We start from the raw sequence: 6218 nt of genomic DNA on the forward strand, positions 1-6218 counted from the left end.
GAAGGAAGGAAGGTAGGAAGGAAGGAAGGAAGAAAGTAGGCTATAATAAAACCAGTTCTTTGTAAAATCTGATAGATAAATCCTAAATCCTTTGAGAGTTTGATAAAAAAAAGGAAATTGGGAAAAGGTATATAATGTTTAAAATGGGAATGAAAAATACAACCACAGAAATATAAGAAATTAGAAGAATTAAAGCCAATACTAACAAATTTGAAAACAATTTCCACAAAGCTTGATTAGTCAAATTAATCCCAAATTACTTTGAAATTTTGATTGGACTAATTACTGAATTATGGAAAGAATCATCTGTATTTGCTGTGATGAAAATCCCAATATAAATGACTCTGAGTCTCCAGGGTGGGAGCTTGATGGTTTCTATGCTTATCAAGGGCCCAGTTTCTTCTCATCGCTATGACAGCTGAGAGAGTTTGCCCTATACTTATAGGCTGAGTGATTACAACCCTGTCTCTTAAGGACAATGGATATGTTATAGCTAAATTCTGTCTAAACTTTCTCTTCATATAACTATTTCACATTATAGAAAATAGGAGTCATTCCTATGACATCAGCACAGGGTTAACAGTAAACTTGATGGAGTACAAATAAAAAACAAAACCTTGAAGATAATGTTTACTACTGATTATTATTGAATGGTTTTACATAGCATGTAGAACTCAACAAAGGGCCATAACTACATATAATCTCAGGCTTTAGTTCATGTTTGCAAGATTAATTTAAATATGAGACTCTATCAACAACATTTATTTAATTAACCAAAATATATATGAACATGTTAATAGATATTGAACAACACTGAGCCTTCAAAAACTATAAGTACAATAGCTATCTGATAAGATTATTTAAATATGATAAGGTCTACTTTTTGAAAGTGAATATCAAATATAATGGCAAGTTGAACTCTGCTGAAATTTTCAGTTAAAATACACAGGATGCCAGTATGCAACTTTGTTTAATAATACCTGCCTGAGCAAATGGATGACACAGAAAATTGGACACAAATGCAGTTAGAAGAGAAGCTTTCCTACATAGCTCAGCAAGTACTTAAAAATGGTTGTTCAAAGACCAGGTGACAGTGACGCATGCTTTTAATTTCAGCACTTGGGAGGCTGAGACAGGTGGATCTCTGTGAGTTTGAGCCCAGGCTGGTCTGCAGGCGGTTACACAGAGAAACTCTGTTTCAGAAAGCAAACAAGCAAACAAAGAAAAAAGGTTTCTCAGCACAGGCAGTGTCATGGACTCCAGCAAGAACTGGTCCTGTCCTTCGCTGCGTTGTGCTGTGAGATCCCAGCAAAGGCCCAGGCTGACCAATTCAGCTATCATCCAGGCTCACAGCCAGGGCTTTGAGTTGGTCCTTCCAAACGTTTACCCCATCTATGATCTGCTAGAGTGCATGAAGCGACTGGTCATGTGATGCGTGACTTTGCCAAGGGACCGATTGCTAGGATCAATACTTCTGCTTCTATCCAGCTTTGTGTGGGTTCTGGGGATCTGAGCTTCAAAATTTGTGTGCACGTAGCAAGCACTTTATCCATGGAGCCATCGCCCCAGAGTCCTTGCTGTGTTTTTGAACATTGTAATCTCACATACTGCATTAAACATGGGAAAGCTGGTAATTTGGTTCTTTAGGAGGAAAATCTTGGAATTGACAGAGACTGCATCAATATGGGCTGTCTTTCCCCTCATGTTCGAAGCAGCATGCTTAAGTGAACATAAAATAAATAAACCCTTAGTGAGGAAATAATTTTGTAGGGCTCATAACCAAACTCTTTAAGGCTAAGATCACAGTTAACAGTCAGAGGCCATGGGAAAGCCCCTGACTCTGAAGTTTACACACATCTCCACATCCTAAACAAACATGTAGTAATGAGGCAAGCAGGCCTGCTTTTTGTCCCACCTAGCTCCTGCATGGCTAGCTTTACACCCGAAATAACAACACACAAATTGTATTCATTCAAACACTGCCTGACCCATTAGCTCTAGCTTCTTACTGGCTAGCTCTCACATCTTGATTAACCCATTTCTATTAATGTGTGTAGCACCATGAGGTGGTGGCTTACTGGGAAGATTCTAACCTACATTCATCTTGGGCTGGAGCTTCATGGCATCTGCCTGCCTCTGTTTTCTTTCTCCCACAATTCTGTTTTATCTTCCCCGCCTACCTATGTTCTGACCTATCAGGCCAAGCCGTTTTCTTTATTAATTAACCAACGAAAGCAACAGATAGATAGAAGACCCTCCTACATCACAAACAATCCTGTTTTAAAAATCCTTTGCAGTGAATGTTATCAAATAGATGCACCTAAGTAATTTTTTTTAAATGTTAGGCTTCCAGGTTATTTAAAAGATAACTATGCAGTAAGTATCTTGGTGGGTGTTGTCATAAAAATGATGTTTTGGAAACATACATAGATCCACTTGGAAATTGGAAATAGATAAAATTACCTGACAAAATTGTGAGCATGGGGATGGGGGTAAAAAGGGGAGAAGGGGAAGATGAGGGGAGAAGAGGAGGCTAAGGAGAACTTGAGAGAACGAGACAGTCGAGATGGAGGAAGTACAGAGATGAGAGCAAGCAAAGAGATATACTGATTGAGAGAGCCATTCGAGGGCTAGCAGAAACCTAGCTCTAGAGAAATTCCCAGGAATCCACAAGGATGACCCCAGCTAAGACCCTAAGCAATAGAGGAGAGGGGGCCCAATCTTGATGTGCCCTGTAGTCAGACTGATGAATATCTTAAATATCACCTTAAAATCTTCATCCAGCAACTGATGGAAACAGAGGCAGAGACCAACATCGGAGCACTGGACTCACCTCCCAGATGAAGAGTGGGAGGAATGGAATTATGAGCAAAGAGGTCAAGACTATGATGGGGACATCCACTGAAACAGTCTACCTGAGCTAATGGGAACTCAGCAACTCCAGCTGGACTGGGAACGAAGAAAAATCGAACCAAACTAGTCCCTCTGAATGTGGTTGACAGTTGGGGCAGACTAAGGGGCCACTGGCAGTGGCAGCAGGATTTATCCCTACTGCATGCACTGGTCTTTTGGGATCCTATTCTCTTTGGATGTATACCTTGCACAGCCTAGATATAGTTGGAGGGCCTTGCCCTCTGTGAGGATTGGATGGAAGTACGGTGGGAGGGTGTGTGAAGGGAATGAGAGGAGTGAGGAAGTGGGAACTTGGATTGGTATTTTGTTTTTTAAAAAAATCCAATTAAAAAGCAAATAAATAAATAGGAAAAAAAGACTCCGGGAATAGTCACAAACCCTTAGTTAAATTCTGGAGTTCTGAGAAAACCTGATTTTGGCAATTTCCATTGCTTTATATGGAAGAGCAATTGTTTTGAAAGTAAAGGTGGAAAAAAATGTATTTTTTCTTTATCCCTCAGGAACTCATTGTTTGGACAAAGTCCTCTATAACAAAAGAGAGTTGCAGAACAACAAACAAATTCTTCACAAAGTGAGTTACATGTCACATGGCAGAAAATGTGCTCCAAGTAGTGCTTAGGAGTGTACCCTAAACAGTGCTTCAACAATGAATAATAAAACATTCTAGAGAAATAAAAATCAAAGGAGAAGCAGTCCTAGGCTTCAATGAAGAGAAAAAGTAAAAACAAACAGGAATATAAAGTTATGAGAAGAAAGACTGTCTGCAGATTCCTCTAGGGCAAAAACCTCTTGACTAATGAGCCAGCATTCAACACATTTCTGTCTGCTCAAATGCAATGTGTGTAGAGATCTGCACTACTTTTAGGAAACTGCAAGAAGGCAGAGCAGTCCCTTAGTCTAATTGTCTTCTGTCCAACAATCCTTCACATGGAGTAGACATCTCATGTTTCCTTTATAGATAGTTGTTTCTAGAACATCCCCCTACCACTCATTAAATTTGTTTTTATTTTAGCTAACAGCCTCTCCAAATTCCACCTCACCATCAAGTTCTATAACAGAGTTGCAGTACTGAAAACAGGTTGGTATTGGCATAAAAACCGAGACGTTGACCAATGGAATCGAATGGAAGACCTGGATATTAATCCACACATCTATGGACACCTGATTGTGACAAAGAAGCTAAAATTATACAATGGAAAAAAGAAAGCATCTTCCACAAATGGTGCTGGCAGAGCTGAATGTCAACCGGTAGAAGAATGAAAATAGGTTAATATCTATCTCCATGCACAAAACTCAAGTCCAAATGGATTAAAGACCTCAATATAAATCTGACCACACTGAACCTGATAGAAAAGAAAGTGGGAAGTAGCCTTCAATGCATGGACACAGGAGACCACTTCCTAAATATAACCCCAGTAGCACAGACACTAAGAGCAACAATAAATAAATGGGACCTCCTGAAATGGAGAAACTTCTGCAAAGCAAAGGACACAGTCAAGTAGATAAAAAGGCAGTCTATTGTATGGGAAAAGATATTCACCAACCCCACATCACACAAAGGACTGATCTCCAAAATATACAAAGAACTCAAGAAATTAGACATTAAAATTCTAAATAACCCAACGAAAAAAAATGGGATACAGAATTAAACAGAGAATTCTCATTAGAAGAATCTCAAATGACCAAAAGATACTTAAAAAAATGTTCAACAATCTTAGCTATCAGGGAAATGCAAATCAAAACAACTATCTGTACTCTGTGGGCTCCTGCAGACACGTGGTACACATATAGACAAGCAGGCATACACACACAGACACACACACACACACTCACACACGCACACACATGCACACATATACACACATACGAGACTTGTTGATCTAAGATACTTAAGGAAACCACTGCCCAAATGTTAGTTGACAACCAAGTTAACCCAGTACTGATTCTCATGGCTGCATAGGATAGTGAAGACCTTTGCAGAATTATTCCAGTACAGTAACTGAAAAATACAGAAGCAATGAATACAACAGCAAAGTAGATACTGGGGCTTCTCTGGGACAGAAGCAGAATCTGATTTTCAGAGTTGACACATTATATTATTTAAAGTATTCATCTTTAAAAAATATAAAAGAAGCTACCAAGCTCAAAGGTATGCCTATAGCAGGCATGGCAGGGGTGGGGGACCAATAGCAACTGCCTCAGGAAGCCCAGATGCCACACTTATAAGACTATAAGTTAGCTATTATAAATAAATTGTTAAATATCTAAAGGATGCCATGATTGAAATTAAAAATAAAGTATGAGAACAATGTCCAAATTACAGAATATTGATACAGAGTTAGAAATTATAAAAGAAGAATCAAGCAGAAATCAATATTTGAGAAGTTGCTGCTGAGTGAATATTTTATTGCTACATGTCAATTATGTATAATAATGAGTTTCATTATGAAAATTGCATGCATGCATATCGTGTATTTTGGTTGTATTTGCCAGCTAGCCCTTTGCTTGTCCCTTTCCCATTGTCATTTTTTCCCCCTATGAGTCTCTGAATTTAATTAAGGTTGCTTACAGGAGTATAGGTGTCTGGGCACCTTACCAGTGGCTATACTACTGAAGAAAATACCTCTCTTTACCCTAACTGCCCTTAACTGAGCTTATATCCTCCGGGAAGGATGGGGTGTTATGGTCCCTTTTCTGCTCTGTGGCAAAGGGTTCCTGGGTCCAATCTTGGGATAATCATAGCTGCTGAGAGCTCAGAAGTGCAGCAGCTATGGCAGGTAGAAGAAACCATTTCACAAGTCACTTCATTCTCCAACTCTGACACCCTTTCCATTTCCTTTCCTGGGATGCAATGCAGCTTTGAGCTGTGTAGGTGACCTGTTTAGGTAGGGCTCAGATTTCAGCACGATGACTTGTTTTGAGTCTCTGCAGTAATGGCTACCCATTTCAAGAGAAACATCTCTGACCAAATCGAAGAGCTGCCCTGATTGATGGATATAAGCAAAAATATTTAGAATGCCAATTTGATATACACACCATGTGCAGTTATCAGAAACAACGGCAGTACTTTTCCATAGGCCATTGGCTAGACTTACACTACCAGACATGAACTACTTCCTGTTAAGCAGGGCCTCAAGTGCAATTAGAAAGTGGTTACTCCATAACAGGATTGTCACAGTTGCACAAGAGGGAACCAGACTGAATGTTCATGTACTCCAAAATTCAGACTTAATCTTTAATATGATGATATTGATAAATCTTTGAGAAATGTTTATGTCATGGGAGAAAAACTCCCAGGAGGAGGA

The sequence above is a fragment of the Myodes glareolus genome, chromosome 1, assembly GCF_982192425.1.
Source record: "Myodes glareolus chromosome 1, mMyoGla1.1, whole genome shotgun sequence".
In the NCBI taxonomy this organism is placed as follows: Eukaryota; Metazoa; Chordata; class Mammalia; order Rodentia; family Cricetidae; genus Myodes; species Myodes glareolus.